This window comes from Rhincodon typus, chromosome 11, assembly GCF_021869965.1.
Source record: "Rhincodon typus isolate 14 chromosome 11, sRhiTyp1.1, whole genome shotgun sequence".
Classification (NCBI taxonomy): Eukaryota; Metazoa; Chordata; class Chondrichthyes; order Orectolobiformes; family Rhincodontidae; genus Rhincodon; species Rhincodon typus.
The window spans coordinates 9,839,711-9,863,181 of NC_063342.1; the positions used below are offsets into that span (position 1 = coordinate 9,839,711).

At 41.3% G+C, this 23,471-nt stretch overlaps 1 protein-coding gene across 1 annotated transcript in view; it reads right to left on the reverse strand.

Annotated features, from left to right (window-relative positions):
• ncam2 (neural cell adhesion molecule 2) overlaps positions 1 to 23,471 on the reverse strand; it is a 1,072,172-nt gene that overhangs the window by 978,459 nt on the left and 70,242 nt on the right. The gene's annotated exons all lie outside the window — the stretch shown is intronic.

Below are 23,471 nucleotides of genomic sequence, written 5' to 3' on the forward strand. Positions count from 1 at the left end.
AAAAAGTTATCGCATTGTGCAAAGTATGCATGTAGAGTTGCCAGGTAAGATATCTGAAAAAGCTGGAGAGACTTGAATTGATGCGCTTTTGAGAAGAAAGGGTTGGGGTCAGATTCAATTGACATTCAAAGTTATTAGAACTTTTAGTCGTGTAAAAAAGAGCCAAGATGGCAGTGGCAGAGTAGGCATCATTTGGGCACCTATGCCCCGGCTTGTCCTCCTCATCTGCGTTTTTTGTTTTCCTTCTTTTTCACTTCAAACCTACCTGATAAAGAGAGGTCGTCGGCAGGAGACAGCTTTGACGGGCTCCAGAGCGACGTGGGCCATCTTAGAGGCAGCGTGGCTACAGAGTCGGTCGGTTGGCCTATGAAGCCTGGAGAGGGCCTCTCACTTCCCGGTGGAGTAGGCCCCCAATGGCAGCATGGTGCGGGATTGGAAGCCTGGAGATGGACACTCACTCGGCTGCATGGCACGGGCTGGAAAGCTCGGAGCCGGAGTCTGATGGTAGTACATTGTAGCAACGGAGAAGGTAAAGTTAGACTCTCTTTAATAATAAGAGATAACACAGTGTGGAGCTGGAGGAACACAACAGGCCAGGCAGCATCAGAGGGGCAGGAAAGTTGACGTTTCGGGTCGGGACCCTTCTTCAGAAAATTATTACTATCAGAATATTGTTAAAGAGAGGCTTTCTGAAGAAGGGTCCCGACCCGAAACGTCAACTTTCCTTTTCCTCTGATGCTGCCTGGCCTGCTGTGTCCCTCCAGCTCCACACTGTGTTACCTCTGACTCCTGCATCAGCAATTCTCACTATCTCTCGGACTCTCTTTAAGTTGTCTTTCTATTCTTTACTTCATTCTGTGAATGGCACCTATGTACAAACGCCGGTACACATTTTTCACTGTATTTTATATTGAATGCATGTGACAATAAAGGATATTCAATTCAATATAAAAGAGAAACTTCAGTTATTTAGCCTCCAAAAATGAAGATAGAGCACACATTATACTTAGGTCATAGAGTCATAGTGGTTTACAGAATGGAAACATGCCCTTCGGCCCAACTTGTCCATGCCACCCCTAGCTAAAGAGTGGCTAAAGAAACAAAACAGACTGGAAATGAAGTGAAATCTTTACAAATTGCGCCATGAAGATCTGGAATGAAATGACTGAAAAGGGGTGGTGGACACAAATTCAACATTAACATTCAAAGGCAAAATTAGATAAACAGTTGGAAAGGAACTGTATGAAAGAGCAGGAACCTGGGACTAGGAATCTAATCAAATTGCAAAGTGTGGAGATTGTGGGCTAAGTGGCCTCTTCCTAATTCATGAAATGGGGAGAACATGGGATAAGCTCCCAACGTGAGCAGTTACTATCTCAGTGTGGTATATATGGTCATAATAAGGTTGAGGGTTGAAAATGTTCTCCTGGCGTGGCGGGACTGACTGGATCAGTTAGGACTAAATTCATTTAGAAGAATGGCTGGGTGGGTGGGCTCAAAGAAACATTTAAAATTCTACCAGGACTAACTGGGGTGTATACAGGAAGCATATTCCCAATAGCCGGGCAGTCTTGAACAAGTGGTCACAGTTGAAGGAAACAGGGTCGGTCATTTAGGACTGAGATGAAGAGAAATTTCTTCACTCAGAGTGGTCGATTTGTGGAATTCTCTACCACAGAAAGCAGTTGAGGCCAGAACATTGTTTGTTTTCCAGAAGGAGTTAGATATAGTTGTTAAGGCTAAAGGAATCAAAGGGTATGAGTAAAAAGCAGGAACAGGGGACTGAGTTGGATAATCAGCCTTGGTCATATTGAATGGTGGTGTAGGCTTGAAAGCCGAATAGCCTACTCCTGTTTCTATTTTCTGTGTTTTCATGTTCCTATATGGGAGGGAATCACATGTTGAACGGAAACTGAGTGTTGTTTTATCTGCTTGGATCATGGAGGTTTAGAGGGGATTCAGGAAAAATATTTTCAGCCAAGGGGTGTTGGGGGTTTGGAATACACTGCCTGGGACTGTAGTTGAGGCAGGAAACCTCACAGCCTTTAAAAAAACTCAGATGAGCTCTTGAAATGTCATAGTATTCAAGATTATGTGCCAAGTGCTGCAAGTGGGGCTAGCTTTCTAAGTACACATCCAATGGGCTAAAGTGCTTTATCTGTACTATATGATTTTATGATTCATTGATGCTAAAATACACAAATGTTGCAAGTTGCAAAAGAAAATTGCTGTTCATGCACAGCAGCCAGGTTTTCGTTGCTCCAGGGCATTGCCAACTGTATTACACTGTAGGATCTGTTGTTTATTATAAAGATTGCTACCACCATCCTCTTTAACCATGGAAGCAGAGCGATGTTGTCGCACAGGAAGAGGCCATTTAGCCCATCATGTCTGATCCACCTGAAGAAACTATCCATCTATTTTAAAGAAAAAAAAGAGTAAAGAACTGCAGATGCTGGAAATCAGAAACAAAATCAAAGATTGCTGGAAAAGTTCAGCAGGTCTGTTAGCATCTGTGGAAAGAAAGCAGAGTTAACGTTTTGGGTCCAGTGACCCTTCCTCAGAACTGATTGTGCCTGGGGAAATATATGCCAACCATTCATTCTAATCCCATTTACCAGCACCAAGTCTGTAATTTGGCAGGTCACCCCTTCTGGGTAACAATGTTCTTCCTCATGTCCCTTATAATCCACCTGGCAACTGATCACTCCCTGTCCACAGTATCCAAGATCCTTGTTATTTTGTACACTTCATTTAAGCGTGACCACACCTGCAGTATCGCATACAATTTTGACTCCCTTACTTGAGGTGGGATATTGTTCCATTGGAGCCAGTTCAGAGGAGATTCGCCAGATTAATTGAGAAATGAGGGGTTTGTCTTATGAAGAGAGATTGAGCAATTTCGGCCTATTCTCTCTGAAGTTTAGAAAGTGAGACGAGATCTAATTGAGGTATATAAAATGCTAAAGCGGATTGACAATGTCGAGATAGAGAGGGTGTTTCCTCGTGTGGAGCAGTCTAGGATATAGGCCGTACTTAGGTATGTACTTAAGTCATAGTTTTAGGATAAGGGTTGGCAGATTTAAAACAGAGATGTGGAGGAATTACTTCTCTGAAAGGGTCGTGAATCTGTGGAATTCACGACCTCAGATTAAGGTAGATAATGGGACACTGGGCAAATTTAAGAAGGAGACAGACAGATTTTTAATGGTTAAAAAGTTGAAGGGTTATGGAGAGTCAACAGGAAACTGGAGTTGAGGTGAGATAAGATCAACCATGATCATATCAAATAGCAGAACATATGTGAGGGGTTGAATTGCCTACTCCTTATGTTCTTATGTAAGTCGCCTCTCAGCCTCCTCTGTTCTAATTAAAACAATTCTCACCTTAAACCCACATCCTTTAGTTTTGAACACCCCTACCCTGGGGAAATGACCTTGACTATTTACCCTATCCATACCCTTCATGATTTTATAAACCTTTATCAGGTCACCCCTCAGCCTCCGATGCTCCAAGGGAGGAAGCCCCAGCCTATTCAGCCTCTCCCTGTAGCTTAAAACCCTCCAACCCTGACAACATCATTGACAATCTTTTCTGAACCCTTTCAAGTTCAACAACATCTTTCCTACATCAAGGAGACCAGAATTGAATGTACTATTGCAAAAGTAGCCTAACCAATGTCCTGTACAGCTGCAAATGCCAACTCCGGCACTCAATGCACTGACCAATGAAGGCAAGTGTGCCAAACACCTTCTTCACCACCCTGTCTACCTGTGACTCCATTTTCAAGGAACTGTGCACCTGCACCCCCAGGTCCCTTTGTTCGGGAACAATCTGTAGGGCCCTACCATTGACTATATAAGTCCTGCCCTGATTTGCCTTACCAAAATGCAACACCTCACATTTATTTAAATTAAACTCCATCTGCCACTCCTCGGCCCACTGTACTCTGAGATAACTTTCTTCCCTGTTCGTTACATCACTAAATTTGGTGTCATCTACAAACTTACTAACCGTACCTCCTAATAATCACAACCAAATCATTTATAAATGATGAAAAGCAGTGGACCCTGCACGGATCCTTGCGGCACACCGTTGGTCACAATCTTCCAGTCTGAAAAACAACCCTCCACCATTACCCTCTATCTCTTACCTTCAAGCCAATTTTGTATCCAATTGGCTGGCTCCCCTGGATTCCATGTGGTCTAACTTTGCTAACCACTCTACCACGTGGAACCTTGTCAAAAATTTGGAATACTGTGTTCAATTGCTGAGTCCATTTGGACATCCTTTACTGCCGTGCCTTCATTAATCTTCCCTGTCACTTCTTCAAAAAACTCAATTAAGTTAGTGAGACACAATTTGGCATGCACAAAGTCATGGTGACTCTCCCTAATCAGTCCTTGCCTTTCCAAATGCAAGTAAATCCTGCCCCGAAAAATCCCCCCCAAAAATATACCCACCACTGATGTCATTCCCATTGGTCTACAGTTCCCTGGTTTTTCCTTACCACCTTTCTTGAATAGTGGCACCACATTAGTCAACCTCCATCTCACCTATGGCTATCTATGATATCTCAGCAAGGGACCCAGCAATCTTTTCCCTATCTTTCCACAAAATTCTATCATACATCTAATCAGGTCCTGGAGATTTGTCCACATTTATGCATTTTAAGACATCCAGGTTTAATTGCGTCTTGCCCTTCTTTATCTAGGTAAGGTCCTCCACCTGGTCTTCCCTCAAGGATCTCTGTGCTCCTCCAGCTCTGGCCTCTTGCATTACTTGGATTTTCATTGGTCCATCATTGGTAGTTGGGACTCAGTTGTAGAGATCGTCAGCTCTGGAATTTTCTTTCTCAATCTCCATGCCTCTCGACCTCTGGTTCTTCCTTTAAGTTCTTCAAATTTACCTCTTTTGGTCGAGCATTTGTTTACTGTCTTAATATACCTCACGTAACCCAGCATCAAATTGTGGTTTATAATTGCTCCTGTGACACATGTTTTAATCTTTAATACTGAAGGTGCCAGATAACTGCAAGTTATTATTGTTGATACATAAAAATGTACTAAGTAATGGCAGACTGTGAAAAAGGCATTATGCTATAAGGTCAATTTTTATATTCGTCAACTCCACTCTCGTCATATTGCTCATGGACTGACAGAAAATCTGGAGGTGACAGCATTAAAAAAACAAATTACTAATGCCTCTTTAAATCAGTGCAATTGTTTCTGAAATGTTCTTAAATTCTCACCTCCAACCTAACCAATTTTCAAGTAGAGTGTTTTGTAAACGTCTGATGGGTTCCAGAAATTGAATTGCATCTTATTTTCACATTAATGTCAAAAAGTGTGTCACAATCCTTTACAGATGTGTCAAATCTGAAAAGTTAAAGGCAGCTTGGGATGTGGGGGCGAGAGGTGGAGGAATGGTTGGGCGGAAATGCAACCTGTTGCCAAAAGTTACTGCCAAGTGGATGAGTTTTACAGTAGACGGGAAATATCATGTTCAGGGTAAAGAAGAAATAGACAGAAAATTAGTAAGTGCTGAGTTGGCTCCATCACTGTCAGACTACCAAAAGTCAAACAAAATGCACAACAGAAATTCTGATCAAAAATTGTGTAGGATGTATAATCTTCTTGTTGTTTTTCATGCACGAATCATCATAGAATTGGAGAACTGAAGACTGACTACAAAATATGACAAGATTATCCAGCCAGTTAAGCCCACATGATAAGAAAAAATTAGCTAATCCCACTCCACCACCCTTGCCCCCAGCCTTGCATTTATTTCTCCTGTATTTGATTGTCGCTGCTGGCACCTTACAGAATCTACGACCTCTATCCGTATGTAGTATAGGATGAAGGGTTGTTTAAGGTAGTTCACTGCCACCAATCCTCCTATGGCTATATCTTATTTGCACCTATCTAACAATCAATGGTGGGGCCTATGCTATTGTAGAGTTTAACAGAGTTGACTAGATGGCTCATTGCATGATAGCAAGACGTACAACTACAATCAGATACCATTACTAGGACCTCAGGAGCTATACAGAAATATAGCAGTTAATCTGGTCAAACTCCTTGCCTCCTTCCAAAGACTGCTGTGACTACACTTCATTGGGTGGAGCTGGTGCAACATCAGCATTACCTCTTTCAGAACTACTGTCATATGCTTACCTAATTCCCCTTTGAAAGCTGATGGAATCTGCCCCAGCGCCACAAACCTCACGTAGTCTATGAAGTTATTTTAAGCATAGACGAATGACTGTACTTTGAGATTCAAATATCCAACTTAAATATTGTCTAAACATCCTAAACCTGAACACTGCATTTAACAGCATCACAAAGTGGTTATGGATGAGAAAGATTCACATGACTCAACACAGCTCACTCAACTATGACTTCAAATGGATTGCCCCTGACCTACAAGTCCAATATAACTGTACAATTATAATCAATACAAAATATGCTTGACTTGCTTTTAAAAGTCAAATGACTAATTACTTTTAGGCTTGCTGTTTCTCCAAGGCTTATGGAAAAATTATAATATGAATTAGAATCAGGCTCCTGTTCGTGTCTGGGACCACATTATATTGCATGAGTTTCCTTGTTCATTTTGTGCTTTTCTTGGCTATCAACTGCTGTGAACTTGTGAAAGATGCTGGAAGGTGACAGAGACCTGTCTGAGTGATAACAAGTTCATTGCAAAAGCAAATAATTTGTGTGTTACATTGTTGTTCAATTAAGATCCCATGTATATAGCATCTTTCATGATATCAAAGCATCCTATGAAGTATTTCATCAAGTGAACAAACATTTCTGAATGTGTCAATTATACTACCATCTATGGGTGATACAATGACAAGCACTATTGCCTCACAGTGCCAGGGACCTAGGCTCAATTCCACCCTTGGATGACTGTCTGTGTGGAGTGTGCACATTCTCCTCGTGTTTGCGTGGGTTTCCTCCGGATGCTCCAGTTTCCAGTGTAAAGATGTGCAGGTTAGATAGATTGTCCATCCTAAACTGCCCATATTGTGCGGGGTAGGTGGATTAATCAAGATAAATGTGCTGTTGCAGGAGTAGGGTGGGGGTGTGGGTCATGGTGGGATGCTGTTTGGGAGGTCAGTGCAGATGCGGTGGGCCAAATGGCCTCCATCTGCACTGTAGGGATTGTATGAGGAAGCTTCCATCAATGTAAATTCATTTTTTTTAAAAAAAAGTCACTCTTTTGGCATTGGTTTCACCAGGGCAATTGGAGAAGTCCTGAGTTCTTCACATGTTGTGAGATCTTTTACTTCCAATTACTAAGTGAGATTGAGGCTCCATTTAATGTCTCATCCAAACTATGTGACTTCACACTCCACACTGCAGAAACAATGGCCACTTGGATTACACATTCAAATCTCTAGATTCGGACTTGAACCCTTAATTTAATGACTTGGGCATCAGTGCTCCTCATCAAGCTACTGTTATTGATGCATTCCTGAAATAAACCCTTGTCATGCAATCAGATTATTCTTCCCTTCATGGTGTGTGTCACACAGCATAGCATAAAACAATTGCATATTAACATGAAAAGGGATAACATACAGTTTGATATCATTGGTCAAAACGTCAAGGTCACGAAAGTTGCCGAATCTGTGATTCTGCATCCCATTACTTCTATTGTTCATTTCAACTTGGAAAGATGATGTTGGAACAGGCACCATTTTTTTAACTTCAGCTAAATTGTTTGTCATCAAATAAAGTCAACTTAGACCTCAGCCAGTTGAAAAGAAAACAATTGAAAATCCATCAGAGAGTCTCAAGTAATCCAGAGATAACTGTGGTATCAGTGTATGCATCAATTCCAACCTTGAAAAATTTGACAGTGAGAAAAATCAGTATTCAGCAGCCTGTGAACATTGATGTCACTTTTTAACTTGAGGTTTTCCTTTGAAATTGAGCTTTTCCAGATGTTTTGATAAAAACACTTCTATATTTCATATCAGCATTGAGCAGTCCGAGCTCAAATGCCAGTAAAAGAGTCAGATATTTGAACAAAGTTGATCGGATGTAAGTGCTGTTGATCAGGTAAGCTCACATTTTTTCTATTTGTCCTTGGGATGCAGGTGTTGCTCCCAAGGCCAGTATTTACTCCCTGTCCATAACTGCCCTGCAGAGGGTAGTGAGGAGCTGTCTTGTTAAACCACTGCAGTCCTGGAGGTGTGGAGGTACCTAGAGTGCAGCCAGGAAGAAAGTTCTATAATTTTGATTTAATGACAGCAAAGAGAGGACGATGTAATTCTGAGTGAGGACGATATGACTTGCGGTTAGTGGTGTTCCCATGCATCAGCTGCCCTTGCTCTTCTAGATGGTAGTGGTCACAGGTTTGGAAGGTACTGTCTGAGGAGCTTTGATAAGTTACTCACAGAACATCTTGGAGCTGCAAGTCCTCCATATTTTAGTAATACTGCGTTCAGTTCGGGTCTCCCTGCTATTGGAAGGATGATGTGAAACTCAAAAGGGTTCAGAAAAGATTCACCAGGATGTTGCCAGGGTTGGAGAGTTTGAGCTATAGGGAGAGACTGAATAGTTTGGGGCTACTTTCCCTGGAGTGTCAGGGACTGAGAGCTGACCTTACAGAAGTTTATAAAATGATGAGGGGCATGGACAAGAGTGAATAGTCAAGGTCTTTTTCCCGGGGTAAGGGAGTCCAAAACTAGAGGGCATAGGTTTAAGGTAAGAGAGGAATGGTTTAAATGGGACCTTACGGGCAACTTTTCTACACAGAGGGTAATGCGTGTATGGAATGTGCTGCCGGAGGAAGTGGTGGAGGCTGGTACAATTGTACCGTTTAAAAGGTATCTGGATGGGTATATGAATAGGACTGGTTTAGAGCAATATGGGCTAAATGCTGGCAAATGGACCAGGTTAATTTAGGATATCTGGTTGGCATGGACGAGTTGGACCAAAGTGTCTGTTTCCATATTATATGTCTCTATCACACTATGGCTCTAAGGGCTTTGAGTGGCAAAAATAAAGACTGTGATTATCACTCACTGCAGTTTTGCTGTAGTGATTATAACATAACGAGAATACATTTGCTCATGAGATGATCTACAAGGTCAGATGCAGTGGGAACTCGAGGAAGAGCGAATAGAGTAACTGTACTAGAGATTTGCAATACAAGGATCAGTGTTCTGTACATTATGTACAGTTTTTGTGTACCTTATTACTTCTGTGGATGCCAATGCCCACCTCCCATTGGTTCTTCAGTCACATGAAGACCTGCAGAAGGCAAAGTCACTTCCAGATTGGAAATATTCAGGAGTTAATTCTCCATTGAATCTCAAAACAAAACACACAATACCAGCCTCAGAAGAGCAGTCTCCTTTTGAATAAGTGTGACATTTTTACCGTTGTCCCTCCAGCCTTCTGTTTGATTTCAAGCTAATGCTATTCTTCTGTCAAATCTCCCTTCATTGTTTCACAGAATGAGTGCCTGAGATGTTGAACTTTGGACAAGACATCTGTAGTATAGAGAGCTGTGATATTCAACAGCGACTAATGAAAGAGGAGCTGGTTTCCATTTTGTCAATAACTAATGGCACAATTCAAAGATTAGTTGCCGGGATCATGATCTATAACAAACAACAGGGGAGGCAATGGTGTAGTGGTATTGTCACTAAATGAATAATTCAAGTAATGTGCAAGCTTTCTTGGTTCAATAAAATTATTCAATAAATACAGATTTGGAGTTAAAGGTCTAATAATGTTGATCATCATAAAAACCCATCTCGTTCACTAATGCCTTTTACGGAAGAAACTGCTGTCCTTGCCTAGATGGTTTACATATGACTGCAGACCCACAGGAATGTGGTTGATTCTTAACTGCCCTCTGAAATGATCCAGAGAGCCACTCAGCCATTGAATTTTACCCAAGGGCAATGATGTGATGAGTAATAATTGATGGCCCAGCTGATGATGCCCACATCCTATGAGACGCTAAAAAAAAATTTAATGTAAAACCCTACAGGGCACAATGTGACAATGTCAGAGACAAAATCTAAGCCCTTAAAGGTTCAATTCTATCAAAGAGACAATGTGTCATCCAGAAATTGTGCCAACTCCCAAGCTCCATTTGTACCTTATTGAATAATTTGTTCACAGAAGACAATGAAATATCTCTACCCATGACCTTGTGGAACTTAAGTATAAGATGGCCCTCCGAGATACCACAAAATCAGCAGGTATTTCATTTAGAGAGTTTTTTTAATTCATTAGCAGGATGAGGGCATCGTTGGCTAGGTAGCATTTATTGCCCATCCCTAATTGCCCAGAAGGCAGTTCAGAGTCAACCACATTGCTGTGGCTCTGGAGTCACACATAGGCCAGATAAGGTAAGGATGGCAGTTTCCTTCCCTAAAGGACATTATGAACCAGGTGGGTTTTTCCAACAATAGATTCATGACCATCATTAGGTTCTTAATTCCAGATATTTTATTGAATTTAAATTCTGCCGTGGTGGGATTCAAATCCAGGTCCCCAGAATGTTATCTCGGTCTCTGGATTCACATTCCAGTGATAATACCACTAGGCCATCGTCTCCCCCTAATGAAGAGTTAGAGGAATGTCTATGAGCAATTTTCTAACACCAGATTATTTATGTCTATCCATTTCCCCCCATTTTGTATGCCCTAATAATGGCTGGCATGGTGGCTCAGTGGTTAGCACAGCACAGGGACTCAGGCTTGATTCTACTCTTGGGCAACTGTCTGTATGGAGTTTGCATATTCTCCCTGTGTCTGTGTGGATTTCCTCTGGGTGCTCTGGTTTTCTCCCAAAATCCAAAGATGTTCAGGCCAGGTGAATTGGCCATGCTAAATTGGCCACAGTGTCCAGAGATGTGCAAACTGGGTGGATTAGCCATGAGAAATACAGGGATAGAGTCAGGGGTGGGTCTGGGTGGGATGCTCTTTGGAGGATCAGTGTGGACTCAATGGGCCAAATGTCCTGCTTCCACACTGCAGGAGTTCTAATAATGTGGATACTGGTTGTAATGATGTTGATGTTGTATAATTTTAGCAAGGTTCAGAGCAGAGGTTGCTGGTAGTTTCATTCCAATGCTTAGTTCTGAACCATTTATTTACTCTTAAAGTGATTTCAGTTTAATGTGTTTTTCAGTTCTAATTGGACCATTAGCCTTGCAATTGTCTTTTGAAAGATGACTAGTGACCGAACAATACAGCAGTTTAATATTTAATGATTTTTATACATCAATATTTCCCATATTGCTGTTAAATCTCTTGTTCCACCCAAGACCGTTGACTCTGACTTCCAAAACACCATGAACATAAGGGCCCAGCTGACAGAGAAAGGGAAAAATCAGGGAAAAATGGAGGTGTATCAGCCTGAATAACAACAAATACTGAGATGTTTGACTGAGAGAGTCTAGGCTGAAGCAGGGTGGGAGAGAATCCTCGGCTGGATGCATCACAGTGTGGTACAGCAAGTGCCTTTCCCAAAACCACAAGAAACTTCAGAGATTGTGACGACAGCTCAGTCCATCATTCACCCAGTCTTCTATCCGTTCACTGCATCTATACTTCCTGCTGCATCGGGAAATCAATCAACACAATCAAATATCCCTCCCCACCTGGTTATACTCCTTTCCACCCTCTTCTGTCGGGCAGAAGATACAAAAGCTTGAATTCACATATGAATAAATTCAAGAACAGCTTCTTCCTTGCGGTTATCAAACTCTATCAACCTCTCACATGTTATTTCTGATCCCTCTCTCTCTGCACCTTCTCTGCAGCTGTAACTCTGTATTCTTCACTCTGTTCTGCTATCCCAATGCACTCTGTATGGTATGATCTGTGTGCATAGCACGCAAAACAACACTTTTCACTCTATCTCGGTGCATGTGACAACAATAAATCAAACTCAGACACAATTGGAGTCTTACATTCATTCAGCAAGGGATGTCACGAGAACAGAATAAAGTGACAGTGATAGACAAGTCTCAAAATTTTTTGTGTTGAATGACACTTCCTGACCATCAGACAGTATAAAATTGGGGGAAAAGGAATGCATTTTTATGTGTTCACTTTTCACAACATGTAAAATACTTAACAACCAGTGAGGCACTTTCAGTTTTGTTACAAAGTAGGAAGTCCATCAGTCAATTTGCACATTGCAAATCCCACAAACAGCAAATCGCAGGTAATCTGTTGATTTGAGCAATAAATACTAGCCAGGTTATGACAGAAAAATTCCCATTCTCTTCATGGTTGACGTGTTATGGGATCTTTTTCATACACCTGGGGGGAGGGCCCCAGCTCAATATCGCATTAAAAGAATGCACCTCCAGCAGTGCAGTGCTGCAATGGAGTATCAGTGCATGTTGTATGCTGAAATTTACGTAGCAGTCCTAACCTATAACCTGCTGAATCAGAGGTAAGAGCACTGCTCACTAAACTAAGACAGACATGAGCGAGCAAAGATGCTTAGCAGAAATATTGTATATTTGGTAATGTCATTGGCTCTGGCATGGAACTAGGAGACAATTTACAAAGCAACCAGAGAAGGAGTAACAGGAGTCACTAGCTCATTCCTGTTTTGTGCCACTTGATCACACATCTGAACCTTAGCAGCAAATTAGAGTCTTCAGGTTTTTCATTTTTGTCCACCTTGTGATCAACGTTTGGGGAAGAAGGTTTTGGGGCGAGGAAAGGAAACGAGGCAGCCTTATAGTCAGAAAATATCTTAAGGTCACTGTCATTAAAAGAGGAAAAGTTCAAAGAGATAAAAAGGAAAACCTCACCCAAAAGTGCTTTATTTTTATTTTTATTTCTGTAGGTCGACTCTATGCCCTTTTCAAAAATGGAGATGACTGACTATTTTTACCATTGATCATTCAAAGATTGATTGGTTAGAAGTGACTGGAATTTGATTTGATTTGATTTATTCTTGTCATATGTACCGAAGTACAGGGAAAAGTTTTGTTTTGTGAGCAGTACAAGCAGGTTATTACATATAAGGATATAGAGGTCATAAGTTGTTTAGACAGAGTGGGGCATACAGGGTTATGGCTGCACAGGAGTTGCCCAAAAGAAAGATCAACACTAGATTTGAAATTGATTTCATGCCCATCATTTGAATTACACATCCCTCATCACTCACTCACATCCCTTTATGCATAAGACCGTAAGAAACAGGAACACGAGCAGGCCATTCGGCCCCTCATACCTATGCCATTCAGTAGGATCATGAATGATCCAGCATTCCTTAGTTCACTTTCCTGCCCTTTCACCAAAACCCTTGATTCCTCGACTAATTGAAAATCTATGCATAACAGCCTTAAATATACACAAGGACTCTGCCCCTACAGGTCTCTGTCACAAAATGTTACAAAGACTCACAACCCTCTGACGAAGTGTGGAGCTGGAGCATTACAGCAGGTCAGGCAACATCAGAGGGGCAGGAAAGTCGATGTAGGACTGATGAAGGGTCCCAGCCTGAAACGTTAACTTTCCTGCTCCTCTGATGCTGCCTGACCTGCTGTGTTCCTCCAGCTCCACACTGTATTGACTCAAATTCCACCTGATCTCAGTCTTAAATTGTTTATTCTGCAATTTGATCTTAAGTTCTAAAAACCAAAAGAACTGCGGATACTGTAAATCAGAAACAAAAACAGAAGTTGCTGGAAAAGCTCAGCAGGCCTGGCAGCATCTGTGAAGAAAAAATGAGAGATCTGAGGAAGAGTCACCAGACCCGAAACGTTAACTCTGATCTTTTCTTCACAGATGCTGCCAGACCTGCTGAGCTTTCCTAGCAACTTCTGTTTTTGACCTTAAGTTCTGTTGACTGTGGTTGTAAATAGGCAGCTTGTGATTGCTAAAGTTCACTCATCAGCATGTCAAAAAGCAAGGCCATTCAACTGTGACATGGAATTTGCCAGCTATAAGTACCTAGGGTGCCACAGACAATTTAAATGCTTGAATTATCACACTAATGATCAGATACCGCTCTTAAAAGAATGACCAGCTCTTTCATCTCTGGTATATTTTGGCTTTATTCCCAGGTGCGGTCTTCTGAATCACAGGCACAGTCCAATTCTTTTTCAGATATCAGTCCATTGATTAATCATATGACCTCAATGGGAATACTTTGCCTCCATAGCTGCACAATATGTATGCTGCCAATGCAGGAGGTGGTAGCCAGATAACACAAGTCAAATAATTTCTAGTGATAGATGAACAAGGACAGCTTATCTAATGTTCATTGAACAGAAGTTGGCAATGAGGCATTCACAATCCAGGTACAATATCCTGACTTGGAAATATATTGCCATCCTTCACTGTCACTGGGTCAAAATCCCGGAACATAACAGCACTGTGAGTTTCCTGATATCACAGAGGCTGCATTGAGTTAAAGAGGCAGTTCACCCCAACTTTCTCAAGGGTTGTTAGGGATGGGAATGAAATGGTGGTCTTGGCAGAGACACTCACATCACATGAGCAATAATAAAACAAAAGTCAATCACATTGATATTTGCCAAGAAAATCTTTTTTAACAACTTCATTTATACAAATCATGAGCAATATAAAGCTTTCAATGAATCATGGTTGGAAAGATTTACTGAGAAGATCATGAATTTGCTCATGCAAGAAGGTGAATGGTGCTCAACAAAGAGACAGGATGCTGAAGCTTTTGTCTTGGACTCAAGGCAAACAGAAAGCCAAATTCCAAATGATAGCAACAATGCAGAGTCCAGGAGGAGAAAATGATCTTACTTAGTTTGTTGTCAAGTTAAAACCTGGCCAAAACATTGGAACCCCATGTTTCCAGGTAATTAAAAGAAAGCTCAAAGCTTGAAAATGTTCCTTTTGTTTGCAAAAAATAGGTTCCTGCATGGGAATGGGTGGTGCTTTTATCAAGCATAAATGTGCCACCTACTAGTCTAACTGATTCCTTTCAATTTTTGTGTTACTGTAGGTATTAGCACACTCTGGATTTTTCAGCAAGTGGTGCCCAAATGTGGAATCATATTTAAATAATAGATGTTTTGGATGATTTTATCATGTATACTTCTCTATCTATACATTATAGGCAGAATGAAGGTTGCTCTTGACCAATCCATGTTTGCACCTCCTAAAGCAAAATGTCAACTATCATATGTGATTCTATGAATGGACTGCACTCACTGAAGAGTCTTAAGTGTGCTAATTGCTCCACTAACAAACAATTTAAGGTAAGTGAAGCTCATAAAATAGCTTATTTAGGCTTGTTAGAAGTTCTTTCATACACAAGGATCCATTCTTTGCATTAAATACAAACATGAGGACATAAGAACCAGAATAGGCTCAAGTCTTGCATGATTCTAACACATCCAGAAGCATATGGAATCATAGTTGCCTGTTGCTTTCATTATGACAGTGCATTGGCTGGAAACAACATGCCAACAAATCAGTAACTTCTTTTCTCCTGTTGTAAAAGGAATTATTACTCTTGCTTGAAATTCTTGCATTTTCCTCAAAAAGTGTGTTGTGACCACAGCTGGTGGTAATACTGGATGAATCAGATCCCAGAATGAAACCTGGCTTGATAGACCTTAAGTTTTATTTTTGTTTTGTTAGTTGCAAAACAGATTCCCAAAAGGTTGCAAATGTACTTTTAACAAAAGAATACAAAGCTTATGAAATAAGAGAAAATCATGAACAACAGTACCCTAAACAAGGCCATTAGAACAATCTTGTTACAAATATTTAAAAGAGAGATTCATCTCTTTTATCCCAGAAATATCTTTCCCTCAAGCCTCCATGGAAGAGACACCTGATTTCCGTTCTGAAGCTGCTTGACTCTGCTCCTATGGTTTTAACTGTTTTCTTTTCATAACATTTCTGTACATGCACTAGATGTTATTTTTATCAATTAATGTCTCTCCCCAACACTAAAAACAGCTAACTCAGTACACCATTACTAAACATGGATTCTCTAAGATCATTTATTCATCTGTCCTATAGAATTTAAATCCTATGGACAAATTGGTGCCATTAGTTTTTTTGTTAATCTTTATTCATTCATGGGATGAAGGTCTCACTGACCAGCATTTATTGCCCATCCCTAATTGCCCAGAGGGCAGTTATGAGTAAACCACATTGCTGTGGGTCTGGAATCACATGTAGGCCAGACCAGGTAAGAATGGCAGATTTCCTTCCCAAAAGGACATTAGTGAACCAGATGGGTTTTCTCTGACAACAGCAGTGGTATCATGGTCATCATTAGACTTGCAATTCCAGATATTTATTGAAATTAAATTCCACCAGCTGCCGTGGCAGGATTTGAACCCAGGTGCCCAGCGATAATACCGCTAGGCCATTGCCCTCCCTATAGTCATAATGTCATAGGGGTTTACATGACAGAAAAAAAGCCTTATGGCCCATCAAATCTGCACCATTCAAAAACAATCACCTATCTATTCTAATCCTGTTTTCCAGCACTCATAGAGTCATACAGCATGGAAACAGACTCTTCAGTCTAACTTGTCCACGCTGAAAGGGTTTCCCAAATTAAACTAGCCGCATTTGCCTGCATTTGGCCCAAGCGTTTCCTATTCATGTAAATGTCTGTTAAATGTTGTAACCGGGCAGAAACTCCAGCAGTGCGCCTTTGTTACCAGCAACAGGCTTCTTCATTGATGTGAATGGAGCTTTCTTACTTGCTGTTCACAGCAGCAAGTCTTGTTGGGTGGCAAAGTCGCTCAGTGGTTAGCATTGCTGCTTCACAGCACCAGGGACTTGGGTTCCACTCTAACCTTGGGTGACTGTCTGTGTGGAGCTTGCACATTCCCCCTGTTTCTGCGTGGGTGTGCTCTGGTTTCGTTCCACAGTCCAAAATGCTGCAGTTTAGGTGAATTGTCTATACTAAATTGCCCATACTGTCAAGGGTGGGAAAAGCAGGGATAGGGTAGGGGGTGAGAGCTCTTCAGAGGGTTGGTGTGGACTTGATGGGCCAAATGACCTGCTGATTTCTGAAGAAGGGTCTAGACCCGAAACGTCAGCTTTCCTGCTCCTCTGATGCTGCTTGGCCTGCTGTGTTCATCCAGCTCTACACCTTGTTATCCCAAGTATCCCAGGTATCCCAGATGCCTTCTTAACCACTATATTAACCTATCCGGCTATCTTAAGGGACTTATGTACATGCACACTAAGGTCCCTCTGATCCTTGGAGCTTCACAGGGTCCTACTGCTCATTATGTATTCACTTGCCTTGTTTGTTTTGCCCAAGTACATCACCTCATGTTTATCTGGATTGAATTCCCTTTGCCACGGATCAGCGCATCGATATCCTCCAGTAATCTGAGGTTATCCCCTTCACTATTTACCATCAAACCAATTTTCATATTATCAGTGAACTTACTGATCAACCTTCCTACATTCAAGGTTAAATCATTTCTATATCACAAAATGATATCACCAACACTGATTCCTGTGAATGTCACCAATCTGTCATGTGACTAGACTAGAAATCCAGAATGTCAGGCTACTGTTCTTGAGGATGTGTGTTCGAATCCCACCATGGTGAAATTTGTATTTAATGTTTAAAAAAATAGAATTAAAAAGCTATGGTTGCTATGTAACTATTATTAATTGTCATTAAAAAAATCCTTCCTTTAGGGAAGGCATTCTGCTGTCTCTACCTGGTCTGGCCTATATGTGACTCCAGACCCACAGTGATGTGCTTGACTCCTTCCAGGAATGAACAGTAACTGCTAGCCTGGCCAGCGATGCCCACATCCTGTGAAAAATGTTTTAAAAATCCTCTCTGACACCACTACAGCCTTCTCCTCTGGAGCTTTCTTCTCACTATCTCCTCAGAACCTCCGGACGTCTCTCCAGCCCTAATTGCTTGGACACTACCAATAACAGCACTGTTTGCCTAAGCCTGATTCTGGCTCTTTCTCTCTCTCTGCTGGTTCAAAATGTTTTTCTTACCTTGAAATTATAGTCAGGTCTACTGAAAACTAAAATCCACTTTTACTCCCACTTTGCAAACAATAGGAATATCTTATGAATGCCTCATAACAATTGCAAGAATTAAAACTTCAGCAACACTTTTGTACCATCCTAATGAATTTTAGTCATGATTCCTTCAGTGCATGAAAGGCCATGACAAATGGCCAGTTGATTTCCCACTACACAACTGCATGGTCTTCTCGAATGGAGCCTTAACAGAATTGTCCACTTCATCATTGATGCTGAAATTTTCAGAATGATTATTTTCATATCATATAGGCAAGCAGTTACTAGATCATAGCAGACATATCTAGATATTGTGGAAATGCAGAAATGCTCTTTAAGATGTCAATATGCTCTTACGAAAGATGGGCTGTGGTCATTGTGTTGCTCCTTTACTCAAGAAAGCTACAAAATTCAAACAATCAGCTTCTTTAGTCAGTTATCATGTGCAAGATTATCTTGGCCGAAAATATTGTGCTCGCTCTGCAAAGAATGTTGCCTAATCACCTGAGTATTTTCGTTTTTATTTCACATCGCCAGTATCTACAATATTTCACTTGTGTATGTGTAATCCATACTACGTTGTGACAGCAATTGGGATGATTGGTAGATTAAGGAAAATCCACATGAGAGCCAAATGCAATTCACTATCTTTAGCAAAATCAGTATTGTACAAAACCTGGATTTATCAATCATAAAATATGTTCATTCTGCTTAATGAGCTGGAATCAGATCTCTTCTTTTTGCATCTAAATGATGCAAAGCCAAATAGGTCAGGATACCGAGGAACTCGGTTGAGGTCAGTCAACTTAGTGACTATCATCCAGTCCTCTAGTATATTCAAGTCAATGATTAACAGGTCACCTGAGAGATGCAGGAAACAAGGCAGAAATGCATTTATACGGCAACGTATGGGGCAATAATATAAAGCAAAGAACTGCTGGAGATCTAAAACAAAAACAGAAGTTGCTGGAAAAACGCTTCAGCTCTGGCAGCATCTGTGGGGCAAAAGCATCACTTATGTTTTAGGACAAGCGACTCTTCATCAGAACTAATAGCAACTAGGAAAAAGCGGAATTTATGTTGAAGATGGAGATGGGGAGGGTGGTGGGCGGGTGGATTGGGGTCTGGTTGGGAAGAGCAGATAGGTGGATCCAGGGAGAGAGAAATGAAAGGGGTAGGCAGACAAAGGTTATTGATAGTAAGCCAGGAGAGAAGGGAAGCTGAATAAGTGACAATGAGAGCTAAGAATAGGAGAGAATGGGTAGTCTGAGCTGAAAGCAACACGTGTCATAACAGGACCAGGTGTGTGGGTTGGGTAATAAAAAGGGGAGGATGGAATAGGCTCTAAACTTGATGTTGAAACCCAGAATCTGCAGTGTCTCCAAGCAGAAAATGAGATGTTGTTCTTTGAGCTTGCACTGAGGCTTACTGGTGCACTGCAGCAAACCTGAGGCAGAGATATTGGTCAGGGAACATGGCGGTATGTTGAAATGGCAGGCAATTGGAAGATCAGGGTCTTTTTCATGGACAGAATGTAGGCGTTCTGCAAAGTGGTCAACCAGTCTGTGTTTCACCTCCCAACTGTAGAGCAGACCATGTGGTGAGCAGCGAATACAGTCAGCTGTATTGAGTGAAGTGCAGCTAACTCACTGCTTCACCTGGAAGGTGCGTCTGCCACTTGGATCATGAGGACGGAGGAGGTAAATGGGCAGGTGAAGCAGCACAAATGATGTCATCGAGGTACGTGAAAAAGCGTCGTGGACGGGGGCAAAGTAGGAGTGTGAAATAACTGCACAGAGGCCAAAATCCTGTCACCAAGTCAACCCTTATCTACTTATGCACAGTATACCCCATGTGGGGCTAGCCAGGTTGGAGTCAGTCACCCAAACTGAGGAGATTCTAAACCTCATGTTTTTGTTTTTTCTTTTTTTTCTAGCGGTAAGCCAGAAATTAGAATTTTTTTTTAGGAACCAGCAGCAGATGATGAAAAAGCTATTGAAAATTGAGAAAATTGTTCATGAAACTGAAATAAATGCACAGAGGCCAGTGTCCCATCACCAAATTACCCTTTACTTATGGGTGCACATTGCGCTAGCTGTGACCAACCAGCTCAGAGTCAGTCCCCCGAACTGAGGAGATTCGAAACCTCATGGCTTGATTGGTCAGCCACAGCTTTCCTGATTGGCCCAGGTTAACAAACCTAATCAATGGCCTCGTTCTCAACAAGGTCAACCTGGCTCCAATCACTACAGAAAAACTGAAGGAACTGCGGATGCTGTAAATCAGAAACAAAAACGGAAGTTGCTGGAAAAGCTCAGCAGGTCTGGCAGCATCTGTAAAGAAAAAAATTCACAGTTAACGTTTCGGGTCCGGTGACCCTTCTTCTGAACACTTTCTTTTTTTTTTCTAAAGAAGGGTCCAGACCCGAAATGTCAGCTTTCCTGCTCCTCTGATGTTGCTTGGCCTGCAGTGTTCATCCAGCTCTACACCTTGTTGTCCCCTCAAAGAGCAATGTCATAACAATCAGACCATGCTTTTTTCATGATGCTGGTTGACAAATCAGTATTGGACAGACATGATGGTGTGTCAAGGCCACTACCTCTTTTCAGAACAGCCGTAGAAGTGTGGTTGTGCCCTTGGTTTAATTCCTCCGGTGTAAGACAGCACTACCACCAGCAGGACATTCCCTCTGACTGGAGTATATTTCAGTCTCTGGCTCAAAAATGGTGAGAATTCCATTACCCACTGAAGCGACAGGACAGTAAAGAACTGAACAATTAAGCAAAAGTATTAGTCAATGTTAAAGTACCCATTATTTTAGAGCGCTTTCTCTGACAAAATCACTGCCAGGAACTCAGTACCTTGTGCCATGAAGTTTGAAAACAGCAGGAAGAGTCCTTTTATTTTTTGGGAGATCCACTAAGTATGAGCTTTGTGCAGCTATACTCCACCCTGACCCTAATTTTCAATTCAATTTGTAATAATTTAATCGATGTCATTTCAATTATAACAAGCATTTACTGCTAGTTAAGAGTCTCAAATAATTTCTTTAGCTGTTGATGTGTTGCATTTCTGGAGTATCATTAGATGTTGCTACTAGATAAAAGAGCAGTGTTTAGTTATGGAACAGGCTGAGATGCGAGTTTGCAGACTTCTAGTACTGACTAGAGTTAATACCACTTTGCAATGGTGTCCACACCTTCCTCAGGAGCAACTGTCTATCATCTTCCACATTACAACATTGTACTTAGCATTTTGTAACTGAACATACAAGACTTGTCTCTGAACAAGCAAAGGGATCAGATTCATAATCGTCCAAGCTTGCGATAGTCACTGTCAACTGCATTCACATTTCAATTCAACCCGATGCAAGGAAATAGTGCTTTTTGTTCTGGAATTACAGAACCATTATTAACTTATGAAACATTCAGTCATCTCCAGGCTTGCAAATTTCTACACATTGCTGGCTCTACACGGAAAGGAGCTGAAAACAAAGGACACAGTACCAGATGTTCTGTGAGGTTTTGCCCTTTTCCTGCTGTGTACCTTCAAAGTACAGGCATTCATGCTGAGATGTGAAGAACAGATGTGTACAAGTAATTACCCTTTTTATCCAGTGCTGTCTATACAATTAATCATTTTTAATTAGGTGTTTGAGCGTCAGGTATGAGTCCAACATTAGTGCAACTTGTGGCATGAACAAGTGACCTTAACAATTTGGAAGCAGGATCAGTTGTTGATTCAAACAGTGCACTCTTAATGTTGGCTATGTAGCTGCAGTGTGGTAACATAGGGACATTTTTAAATTTCACTCATGAGACAAGACATTGCTGGCTAGACCAGCTTTTACTGCCCATCTGTAGTTGCCGCTGAGAAGGTGATTCTGAGGACATCATGTTGAAGTAGTACAGGACACTTATAAGGCTTTTTGTGGAGTACTGTGTCCAGTTATGGTCGCCCTGTTAGAGAAAGGATATTTTTAAACTAAAGAAGGTTCAGAAAAGATTTTCCAGGACGTTGCCGGGAATGGAGGGTTTGAGCTATAAGGAGAAGCTGGATAGGCTGGGACTTTCTTCATTGGAGCACAGGAGGTTGAGAGGTGACCTTATCAAGGTTTATAAAATCATGAGGGGTATAGATAAGGTGAATTGCAAGTGTCTTTTCCTTAGCATTGGGGATTTTAAGTCTCGGGGGCATATTTATAAGGTTAGAGGAGAAAGATTTTAAAATACATGAGGGGCAACTTCTTTACACAGGGAGTGGTTCATATGTGGATTGAACTTCCATAGGTAGTGCTGGATGCAGGTAGAGTTACAACATGTAAAAGACATTTGGATAGGTACATGAATAAGAATGGAGGGATAGGGACCAAGTGCAAGCAGGTGGGACTGGTTTGGTTTGGGATTATAGTCAGCATGGACTCGTTGGACCAGAGGGTCTGTTTTCATGCTGTATGGCTCTATGAATTGCTATAGTCCATGTGGGGTTAGGGGGAACCCATTATTTCTGCAGCCAATGGACTCATGACTGATCCATATTCATACTCCAGCCACAGTAAACATTAACTTTGTTCCTCTCCTCACAAATGCTGCCTGATCAGCTGAGTTTTTCCAGAAAACACTGTTTCTCTTATACGCTTGTCAATTTTACACAACCCTTTTCCAGGGGATTGTATCAAATGTCACGCTCAACTTCACCTCTGTCCACATTTCTGATACTCAGAGAAAGAAAAATTTCAATCATGTGGAGATAACAAATAAGCAGGAAACAAAACCAAGAACTCTGGATGCTGGAAATGTGCAACAATAATGGAAACTGGTGGAGAAATTCAGCAAGTCTGGCAATATCAGTGCAGAAAAAGCAGAGTTAACATTTCGGGTCTGGTGACCCTTCTTCTGAACTCATGGTGCAGAAAGGACCTAATACCTTTGCTTAACAAAAAATTATCTATTGCAGATTGAAAATTAACAACAGTGTGATGTTTTGAATAGGAATAAGTACATAGTCCGGTTGGAGGAAACAAATTGTGGTCCAGAATGAAACAAAGAAAAGGTACTGATGATGTAAGCAGCCAGATATGTTATTAATCAGATGGGGAACCAGCAAGTGGGTTAACAAGGCTTTTGTGTAAGGTTTTAACACTTTATTTTCCAGAAGGATTACTGGGTATTTCTCTCATAGTTTCAAATTTACAGTTTCCTTTCCTCTCTTTTGAATTGAAGGGTTTAATTGTGTTACAGAGCATACATAGTTGCAGAATTGAGAGGTTGGGGAGGTGGGTTGTGGTCATAACTCACACAAAAAGGAAATTTGCCCTTTCTCTAACCAGATGATGGCTGAATGCCTGTATTTGTCATTTACAAATTTTAACATTATGAGCCCTTACGGTGCTCTTATTTTGTAAGCAGCCATTACTCTTAGTTGATGGGTCAATAACATGGAAGCTATGATAACCCCTATA